This window comes from Octopus bimaculoides, chromosome 11, assembly GCF_001194135.2.
Source record: "Octopus bimaculoides isolate UCB-OBI-ISO-001 chromosome 11, ASM119413v2, whole genome shotgun sequence".
Lineage (NCBI taxonomy): Eukaryota > Metazoa > Mollusca > Cephalopoda > Octopoda > Octopodidae > Octopus > Octopus bimaculoides.
The window spans coordinates 40,308,804-40,320,783 of NC_068991.1; the positions used below are offsets into that span (position 1 = coordinate 40,308,804).

Here is an 11,980-nt window from a genome sequence, read left to right on the forward strand (position 1 = left end):
TATATTTGTCCTATCTGTAATTTCTGTATGAGATCTAGCAGCTGTCCTGAAAGCTTGGAAATGTTTACACCTTGATGTCAATCACTGTTAGTTTATATATATATATATTTATATATATATATATATATATATACATACACATTTTGTCTCCAGTTATAGTTTCATTGTTGCTGACATCACAAGTACCAATGTCTCTGCTACAACAAAATTAAAACATTTTTCCCTCAGTATTTTCAATATACTGAGAGAGAGAGAACCTTTAAATTTGACCTTGGGTGTAGTTGATGTCAATCACGTATCATATGTCACTATTGAAGATCATGTGAGAAAAATCACTCAAACTAGGTATTATATACTAAAATTGCATGACAAACATTACAAATAATAATTGTGAAATGGTTTTCTAATGGTCAGTATAAGAAATTTCCATGGCAGTTCAATATATAAATCAATAAAATATTGTTTCATAAGCAAGAGAACGATCCCAAGATATCTCATGTTTGATTGTCATCAAGCATATATCTTGAAAGTGTTTTCATGAGTTATTTCTGTAACAGCTATAATATTGGAATGATACCTGTACACTGATTATTGCTTAGCGTTTTTGAGTGTACTGTCTCTTTGATTTCTTTAGTTTCCTAAAGAAACACCTTCCAAAGTAATGTAGGCAGGGAACAAAACAGGGTCTGCTCAAAATGCTCACAGCAATGAAATCTATTAACAGCACTAAAGAACCAAGTAGTAGTGTTTAGTACATGTTTGTCTTGGAAAGATGCTTATAGAGTCCTTTAACCCTATTTGCATTTAAACCAGCCATGTCTGACCCAAATATTCTACTTGTTTTATGTTCAAACAGACCAGATCCAACCTCTCACACTTTGCCTACAATGTCACTCTAAAAATAAACAATCACATAATTGAAATCTTGAAGTTGTGGGCTAATTCAGGATTAATTCAAAACAATGTAAATAAATAAGCATTACAATCGATGGAATAATCTGAATACTAAAGGGTTTAGGATTTTATCTCTACTTCACGGTACTTGGATGGATAACGGTTTCTTGAGCACATTGAGAAGCATGGCTAAGCCAGTGAAGACAGAAGTCAATTCTAAGTGCTAACTACAAGGGTACCTGGTTGTTGTTTAACAAATAAATGATTAAGTTGGCTAATATTTTAAATGGGAATCATGATGATTCTGCATAATTTTGTAGCATAGGTGCAGGAGTGGCTGTGTGGTTAGTAGCTTGCTTACCAACCACATGCTTCCGGGTTCAGTCCCACTGTGTAGCACCTTGGACAAGTGTCTTCTACTATAGCCTCGGGTCGACCAAAGCCTTGTGAGTGGATTTGGTAGATGGAAACTGAAAGAAGCCTGTCATGTATATATATATATATATATATATATATATGTTTGTACCCCCACCATCGCTTGACAGCCAATGCTGGTGTGTTTATGTCCCCATAACTTAGTGGTTCAGCAAAAGAGACCGATAGAATATGTACTAGGCTTACAAAGAATAAGTCCAGGGGTCGATTTGATCGAGTAAAGGTAGTGCTCCAGCATGGCCTCAATCAAATGGCTGAAAGAAATAAAAGAATAAAAAAAAGAAAAAGAATGCTTTTTTTTTTTACTTAAAATCTTATTATAAAAGGAACTAACACATGTACGCATACACACACATATATGTATGTACAAAACAATTGATCACTTTAAAGTGTCCTGAGGAAGAACACATTGTAGGAACTCCATGAATTTCCAGAATTAATATAATACCAGCCAGAATCTTCAGGATCCTAACTGATATTAACTGATATCAGTAAATAAAACTCACAAAAAAGAATATATGCCATAAGGGAGATGAGGAGAGGGGACATGATTTCTAGTATTTTAAGCAGGTCCTTTTGTCTATGGATCTCATTGTAGAACTGATGGAAGAACTACAGCTATGTATAAATATATCATTTCATATCCATTTTCTATGCTGACAGTCTGACCAGATGCAGTGAGTCACAGGGCTGCACTGAGTTCCAATGTCAGCTTTGGCATATTCCTATGGCTTGATGTTCTTCCTAACACCAACCACATAATTCATTTTTTTTTTTTTGTGCCAACAACACTAATGAGACTGATAAGTCACTTGCTTAACAAAAAAAAAAAAACACTTGCTACTAAGTGGAGGGAAGGTGGCTTTATGCGAAGTGTTGAAAAGGGCAAGCATATAAAATTTGATAACTGTTATGAAGTGATTATGAAGAAAAATTGAGATGTGAGTGAAAAGCAGATTAGCAGAGCATAATTCTTTGAAAGTCATGGTGCTATTAATATTTACACAACAATTAAGAAATTAGACTTATGGTAAAGATTTATTGTAGTTGAGGTAATGAGCCGAAAAGTTTTAATTAATTAAAATTGGTGTTTATATTCTATATAAACAAATATTCTTTTTTACTAATTCATAAGATGCGTTCTGGTTTTATTATGCTGTATCTATTTTATATTGTTGAAGCTGGCCAAACTGGGCATTGTACAGATGTTTTAGGATAGACCTCTCTAGTGTCAACTACTATGTTATGTGTGTGTGTGTGTGTGTGTGTGTGTGTGTCATCTGTTTCCATGCATGCATGGGCCAGGCAGAATTCACTGAGACTGATTTTTAACAGCTTAATTCTCTTCCTATCACCAAGACTCAGGCAAGGTAATACTTCCCCATAGCTGGACATGGTTTTACAAAACACTGATGATGAATGGCACCACTTATAGAACAGTGACACTTGTTTACAACCATCATGATGTTATGTCAAAGAAACACATACACACACAATTGAAGAGTTTTATATTGTAGGTACTTGGTGACCTCACTGGTGCTGGTACCATGTAAAAAGTACCCAGTACACTGTTAAGTGGTTGGCATTAGGAAGGGCATCTAGCTTTAGAAACCATGCCAGCATGGAAAAGGGAATGTCAAATGATGACAATATATATATATAATTTCTGTCTAGCAAGTCTTCTTATAAGGCTTTGGTGGAAGACGCTTGCCTATAGCATCACACAATAGGATTGAAACATGAAACCATGTAGTTGGACAGTGAATTTCTTAACCACATAACCATGTCTGCTAAATACATTGTAGCAAAGTGAAGAGATGATTAGAAAGTTTAACTGAGTAAAAAGTATAAACCATTACAATTGCAATGCTGAATCTTTATAAAGGAAATATACCAGTTCAAGTATATACATTTTGAATTCTCATAAAACCCTGGTCCAATAGGAAAATCAATATTCTGGCAATGATCAATATAGCATGTTTCACACGAGTATATTACTATATTTCTAGCAAGATTGATCAAAGAATTAACCTCACCTTTTTTACACTGCCATTCAATTAGTGGCACATGTAAGAATTGAGGCATTTTTTTTCCTAAGTATATTATTTTTCTATTGTGTTAGGGCTATAAAGAGATGTCTGAGGAAGATCTGGTGATGGCTGCTTCTGTGTATATATAACTCATGCTTGCTTGCTTTTCATTTAAATATACATTCACCATTCTGTTTCTTATGCTGTTAAGAGGTAGCCAATATCAAGACCAAATAAGATGGCGAACTGGCAGAATTGTTACCAGGCCGGGCAAAATGCTTAGCGGCATTTCATCCATCTCTACTTTCTGAGTTCAAATTCTGCTGAGGTCAACTTTACCTTTCATCCTTTCAGGGTCGATAAAATAAATACCAGTTCAGCACTTGGGTCAATATAACTAACTTATCCCCTCCCCTGAAATTGCTGACCTTGTGCCAAAATTTGAAATCAATATTAAGACCAAACAAAGCAAGTTGAGAAATAATTCACAGATTTATCTAATCCAATATCTCAGAGAAATTGATACGATTCTCTTGTAGCTAACTCCCTACTGTATTAAATTTAACCCTTTTGATACCACTTTCAATTCTATCATATAAACCTCCATCAAAATTTCATATTAAAGTACTAAATGCCAGCTTAATATTGACAAAGCTTTTTTTTTCACTAAATTCTTCATCATTTTCAAAATTAATTGAAATAAATGCAGTGTATTTCAACAGAAATATGCTAACAAAAGGGTTAAGATTTCTGCTGCTATTTATCTGTACAAAATTTGATGTAAATTCTTTTGGCATTTCATAAAAGCTATTGTATTTCTCCTTACCCTGCTGTTAATTTAAATAGAATCAATAGTTGCTACTAGTCAAAACCATATCCACTTGAGTCCACCTATATTTGAAGTAGTGATTCCTCCATTGATATCAAGTAACTAGTGCAATCAGCAGGACTAACTATTATTGATCACTCACTAAATATAAACTATATTTTTATCTTAAAATTTCATGTATCTTGATATATTACCTATCTTTCGGTTGGTATAATTATAGAACTAAACTATTTTCTTTTGTTAACAATTCAAATGATGATCTTCATAGCTATAATTCACATCCTGTCAACAAAATCTAATTAGTTTATTTCCTACAAAGATAAAATTTTGATGGTTATTTTTTTATTGTTATCTTATTTTTTATTTCTAGTTTCACTGATGGTTAAATTTAGCAGTATAGATTCAATTAAGCCTTCTTCTGAAATGGAATTTTTTTTTTTTGTTGCTTTTTGTTCCATTTTATTCAGCTGCAGATTTAATTCATCAAAAGCAACAATAGCATCTTCACCTGATTCCTTTGGAGGGTATTAATATCTTAGGATATTTGCTGCCTCTGAATTGTGTTCTTGTTTCACAACAATATTTTTTACTCCAGTTCTACAAGCACTTTAATTGACAATTAAATATCACTGGTCAGAGAAAAATTAAAAATTCCTCTCTTGAGGTTAACATTTTAACTTGCGATTAATTCAAAATAACATTATGAGAAATCAGGTAACCTGAGGAAAACAGAAACCTAAGTTGAGAATAAATCTGGTTTTTAATTATGATTTCTGTTTGTTTTGTAACTTCTGTTATTTACTGCAACCATAAACATTAAAGACATTTATTTTTTGTGGTGTAGGGGTAGTCAGTGTTATTTGTAAAAAAAAAAAATAAAAAGTCACAAATATTGATTCTAATAGAATTTGCCTGAAACTCCTACTTTATTTTGTCTAAACTGCAATCATTACAGTTACTGGCAATTCTGGAATTATTCTTTATTGAACACTGTTTAAAAGCCTCTGGAATTTTTATTTTTTTTTAATGATGAAATAATGCAACACTGCTGCTTCTCAAAAGAAAAAGAAAAAAAAACTGAGACTAATGTAAGAGTTTACAATTACATGCATTTAGATTATGCTGATCAATATTTAATCTTCTTGATTATTCTGTAATTTGATATTTTGAGATGATAGAAATCTTCTTTCATAGATATGAAAAGCTGTTTTTAAACACTAAGCTATAACTTTTTTCCTGCTCTCAGAGTATATTGTGTTATATATTAAATGCAATATTTATTTCTAACATTGATGCCTTCAGTAATGGAGTGTTCACAGAATCAGTTTCATTTTTGCTTTCTTTTTCTTTGTCTTTTACATATTCCCATTCCTTTTAAATGTAATGATGTCTAATAATTACTGTATGTCAGTTGGAAATAGGACTTTTTTTTTTAACTCCTAATGCTTATTCTAAATAATATGTAATTTCAAAAGATTTCTTAGGTAAAACTAGTTTCTATGAACACTTAATGCAACTGGTGCCTTTGTGTTGTGTAGGTCATGAATGGATTGTATGTGTGTCACTACTGTTTACCATTACAAATAAAATAGTACATGATATAGGCTATTACAAATAAAATAGTAAATAATATAGGCTGACCTGAAAATATGTTCAAAGCTAAAACAAGAGTTGGATTATGTGCTAGAGTTACACATGGTTTGATGTTTCAAACTGAGTAATTATGCATTATTAACATTTCTTCATCAGTACCATAGTATAATTCGGTATCCATACAAGATTGGCTGGACTACAATATTGTTTTGCTACAATTATTTTGATGTTTTGAATAGTAACTGAATTTTTCTGCAAATTAACAGAGTAATAAAATAATTTTGTGAATACACACATGGAAGGCAGGGTGGGATGTTTTTCTCTTTTTTTTTTTTTTTTTAATGCATTCTGGAGAATAAATGATGATTTTACAGATTATTATGGATGGCAACACAGACATGATACAAATTATGCTAAGACAATAATTATTTATGTATTTAAACTAGATTTTCTTCTCTTTCTTACCTCTAACTAGCTCTCTCTCTCTCTCTCTATCTCAAACGAGCCTACAGACAAGGAAGACATACGGACAGTTTATTTCTCTTTTTTTATGTATCTGTGAAGCTCATTGTGATAAAAGACAATATCACAGATTAATATAGATCACAACACAGAGACATGATATTAAATTAAGCTTAAACAATTATCTATTTATCTACTTACACTAACATGCTGCCTCACTTAGTAAATGCAGTTGCTCAGTAACATGAGCTTGCCCTCTATGAACATTTTCTGTCTTAAGTATGACCAGCTGCCATTACTTTATCCTGACAGAAATTTTATGTGATCACATGAGTGGTCCTGACTAGAGTGCCTTGGAACATAGTTCTTCAGTCATATTAAAGGCAACCTAACTAGAGAGGAAGTAATTCTGAATGTATTTCTACAGAGTGAGATATAGACTTGGAAAACTACAGTAAAGGCAGCCTGCCTAGAAAAAGAGTAACTCTACAAACTGATAGTGTATAGAGAGGACATTTTAAACCTGAAAGGCAACTTCTCTAGTGTGGGAGGTTTGATAGAATGCATCCAAACTATACTGTAAAGTGGATGGAGTTAGAAACAGCATCCAACCATGAAACCAAGCCAAAATCATGACAATCATGAATGCAGTGAAAATTTCTAATTGAGTATACAGGACAATCATTCACTATGTCAATTCTGCTCACTGTAGTGAAGTTGTCAGTTGGGAATATTTGGCAATGTGTGAGAAGCCTTTGACCATCATCAAATGATTGCACCAACTTTCTACTTTCTTGATGTAGAAAACAGGTGAAACAACCTAACCATGACTGGGAACTTTATTCTTACAAAATTTCTTGGCTGCTGTAATCAACATTGGCACAGTGGAAAGTAGTTTAGGAGAAATTGCAAAGATGTTTGTGTGGATGCAAGTAGATGTATACTGTGTAGAATAGAGGGTGGGGTTTGACCAATGTCTTCACCAGCAAAGAACAATGGATAAGCTAGAGCAAATGAGATAATAAGGAAATGTGAGGAGAGTTAAATTTAAACTAATCATAGGTAATACAACATCAAAAGTGATCTCTTTATGTCTTTCCAATAAGGACTAACACATAAACAAAAAAGACTATTTCCATAGAGTACCTAGATAACAAATGAAAACAGCTTCATTACTACAGCTAATGACTTTAATGGACATATTGCATAACACTGTGATGGCTGTTCCAGTATCCACGGAGGTTTTGGTACATGGAATGAAGAGAGATCAAGGCTCCTAACCATTTGCAATGCTAACTTCAGGAAACCTGCCAACCACCTGACTCTTAATTACCTACCAAACAGGTGAATATGCAAACCAGGTTGTCCATAACCACTAGGAAATGGAACAGACAGTTGATTATGAATACTAACTCTGGTAATAGACAGTGTGAAATAGAAAATGATGGGGCAGAGAGTCTACAGATTTTTGATTTCTCATATGAGAGAGTGATATACCCATAAATTTGTTAAATATTTCGTATGATCCTTTCAGATTTTCTATGAAGCATAATTTCTCTCCTTGTAATTTTTAGTGTTTATTTTGTTGTTTTTTTTAAGGGTGGGGATGTTCAGAAAAAGCAATTTAAATTTGTTAGTTAAACAAGATACAGATTAGACACTCAAGCAACTATCTGTATTACTAACTTCTTCATTCAAATATTATCATTTAATTTAATCAGCAGCATTTTGTAAAACATCACATGTCCATTAGATTTTGTTAATGAGATAGTGAAGATTAATTTAAATTAAAACCATATTCTAATCTACAAATATGTAATTTACAAAAGTAATTTACTTTGAAAAATCAGAATTTTATAATATATCAGCAAACTTTATAATATTCACTGGCTGAAATGGAAATTACATTTTAATTACTTAAAAAAGAAAATGTTGGTGAAATTTTCAGCCTGTTATTTTTAATGTTAGCAAAATGGTTAATATAATTAGATAACTAGGAGAGGTAATTCATTGAACTCACATTTAAGAATTAGAAGCAGAAATATCTGTACAAATAATTAAGAGAAACAACGCCTGTAAATTCTGATGTTATAATTAAATACATTCAAATAGTATTGTTGCTTCACACATTTTCTCATTCCATATAAATCAATACCCTTTGACCTTTTCATTACTATACACCTAACTAAATTACACCCCAACGTCTTTCAATTAATTTCCACATTAATTGTGATTTTAGACTGGTTTCATAAAATAATTATAACATTTTATTTATTAATATATCAATATGATGTTTCAAATAAAAACAAACATTTCTCTCATAAGTCTATTATGAAATTCATCTTCTCTGATAACTGGTAAGTAAAGGTAAAATATAAATTGAATTTGTTGCCAATATTATATCAGGAAGCTTACTAAATGCTCATATTTTTGGCAAATAGACCCTGGTTATGACCCAGTTTGTTCTTTCCTTAAGTTTATATTTTCTGTAACAAATAGACTCTGATGCATTATAATAGCTCTTAAAACCCTGAACCACAAATATCCACAGGTGTCACTAAATCTAAAAATGCATGAAACCGCAGTTCTAATAGCATTGCCGTTTAAGGCTTCTGGGTGAGAAACAAAGTTTAGTATCATTTAAGAATGAACTTCTTGTCAAAAGACTTCCTATTTGCATCGTTTTTGTTTTTATCAAATAAATATTTCTGGATGTTTTCTTACTTTGGTTTTCAAGCATAATGGCAGTTTATACCTCAACCAGTGAGTTAGAATTCAATAGCTTTAATTAATGATTTGATTTTAAAAAGAGAGCTTTGATTTAGAGAAAATAGTGAAATTTCTGTAGCATCTTTGCTTTCGTTAATGAATGGTAATGATGGGGGGAGGGGAATATGAGCATCAATTTACTGATATATATTTTAAATGTAGGATCTCTGCATTCTGGTGGGATTATGAAGATAGGGTAATTATTGTAACAAGTAAGTAACACTAATAGTTATCGTCATCATCATTTAATGCCTGTTTTCCATACTGGCATGGATTGGATGGTTTGACAGGAGCTGATCAGCTGAAGGGCTGTTCAGACACCCTGTCTGTTTTGGCATAGTTTCTATGGCTGGATGCCCTTCCTAATGCCAACCACTTTACGGATTGTACTATGTGTTATTACGTAGCACCAGCTCAGGTGCATTTAAGTGACACTAGCACTTATGAGTCCACAACATTAGGGATGCTCAGCTGGAGAGGGTTGCAGGGGATGAGCTTGTATGCAAGGACAACCATGCTTTTACTTAGCTTGACATGTCTTTTGAAGCACAGCAAACCATCAGAAGTCTCAGTCCCTTGTCATCCTTTCTGTGAGTCCCAACGTCTGTAGATCCTTTCTCACCACTTTGTTAAATGTCTTCCTGGATCTACTCCTTCCACATGTTCCCTCTACATTTAGAGATTGGCACCTCTTCATGCAACCATCTTCATTCATACACGTTACATGGCCTCTTTTCCTAATGGGAGTTTTGCAACTTAACTTCCAAGATAGATATTAACTGGAGCACCAACTCAGCCTTGAGACAGGAAAGGATGTAATTATACTTCTAATGATCTTTGTATAATCAACTTGACTGTATTCAACTACTTTGGCAAGTGAAAGTAACATGAGAAAAGCTAATAACCACATTCACAATGTACACTAACAAACATAAATTGCCACAGCAAATTTTATTCAAATTTAAGCAGCAGTTATATTATTATGATTTTAACTGGACTAACTACGTTTCATCAAGATCTAATTTCTAACAGGATGGAGAGATTTACATAGATAAAGCACTACAGGAATTTAAAAGATAAATACTAGAATTGGAATAAACAAAAATAGTTAATCAATGGGTCTTGAGCAGGGGGATAACAGAAAAGTTTGAAAGAGAAATACTTTAAACCATTCTCTTTCTGGAAATCATTGTTTTCACTGCAGCTGTCCAGCAGTGTTTACACACTGGAATATTCAAACATCCTGTTTCAAGTTCACCATATGTTATTTTTTACATATATTTATTTTTTTCTATTTTCTGCATTCAAAAATTAAATTCAAATTCAGGGTCATTATTGCTGAAACTAGAGCTTTTCTAATTTTACATAATTTAAAGAACAGAACAGCACATAATAGAAATATGAGGTGATGGTGGTTTGGCAAAATAGCAGAAATATTTAGAAAACAAAATTCTTGTTTAGAAATGCTGAACATCATCATTGTTTTAACATCCACTTTTCCATAATTGCATGGGTCAAATGGAATTTATTAAGGCAGAATTTCTATGGTTTGATGTCCTTCCTTTTGCACACTCTCATTTGTTTCCAACCAAGGCAATATTTTTCCATGACTGGACATTTTTACAGAAGACTGGAAATTGATGACACCACTTGTGTAATGGTGACACACATTTACAACTATTGTGATGTGAAGACAAGAGGGTGCAAATGTACCACATACACCTACGACAAGCTTGCTGATTCAACCACAACCATTATTGCGTTATATAAGATGGTGAGCTAGCAAAAATCGTAAGCATGCCAGACAAAATGCTTAGCAGTATTTCATTTGTCTTTATGTTCTGAGTTCAAATTCTGCCAAGGTTGACTTTGCTTTTATCATTTCAGGGTCAATGAAATAAGTACCAGTTGAGCACTAGAGTTGAGATAATCAATTAGTCCCCTTGCCCAAAATTTCAGGCTTTGCACTTGTATTAAAAAGGATTATTAATGTATTATATGATTTGAAATATATTTTTCTAATTTCTGTATGTGATTTCCTTTTTTTCCAGATTTCAATGTATTAACCTTGCTAAAGACTCATGAGTGCAAACAAAAGTTGATAGTTTAGGTAAGTTATCTTAGCAGTTATTAATTATTTTCTCTTTCTTATAAAAAAAAAAAAACAAAAAAAACAGATGCAATCAATCTAAATGGGCTAAGTACTGGACCATTGATCAAAACTTCCAGTTGGTCTCTTTGGCAAAGCATATTAATTGTCCTAAACTAAAATAATAAATATACAGCTCAACTGAGTAGCTAATATAATTAGAATAAACATATCTGTAGGCATTGCTTCTGTAATTCAGACAGTTGTCTGAATTTTCAGAACATTCTTGAATTGTTTTCTTTTTTTTTTTAATGAATAAAGATAATATAAAATATAATTGTAAAATATTATAAAGAAATAGAATTGATTATTTCTGAAATAAAAAGCTTTTTTTTTAACAAGTGTTTTATAACAATTTCAATCAAACTAGTGCAATTACTTGAATATTATATTTTTAAAAATCTTCTTCGATTATTCATTTTCTATGTCATAGATTAACCAAAATGCTGTTCTATTGTGTAAAACTGGAACATATTTATTTCACATTACTGCAGAAGTACCTTTCTGGAAACTAATGTTTTTAGATACTAAGCAATAATGTGAAATTTTTTTTTTTTTTTTGACTGTGAATATGAATAGGGATTCCCCCCCCCCCTCCATGTGTATTCCACTTATGAATTAAATCAGACTGATAACATTTTTACAATCTTTTTTCCATGTTTTATTAAATAACTCACTTATTGTTTTACACCATCTGTTGCACTTACAAGTCAATAGACAGGCTCTTAAATGAAATTAAACTTATTTTTTTCTATTGCAAGATTATTTATTTCATTGCTTATATTATTATTATATATATATATATATATATATATATAT

General features: G+C 32.1%; 1 protein-coding gene across 16 annotated transcripts in view; it reads left to right on the forward strand.

Moving 5' to 3' along the window:
• LOC106883701 (plasma membrane calcium-transporting ATPase 2) overlaps positions 1-11,980 on the forward strand; it is a 319,550-nt gene that overhangs the window by 81,268 nt on the left and 226,302 nt on the right. For all 16 annotated transcript variants that reach the window (XM_052971734.1, XM_052971718.1, XM_052971728.1 and 13 more), the window contains one exon: positions 11,064-11,122. The gene's annotated coding sequence lies outside the window, so the exon portion shown is untranslated. The remainder of the gene's footprint in view (positions 1-11,063; positions 11,123-11,980) is intronic.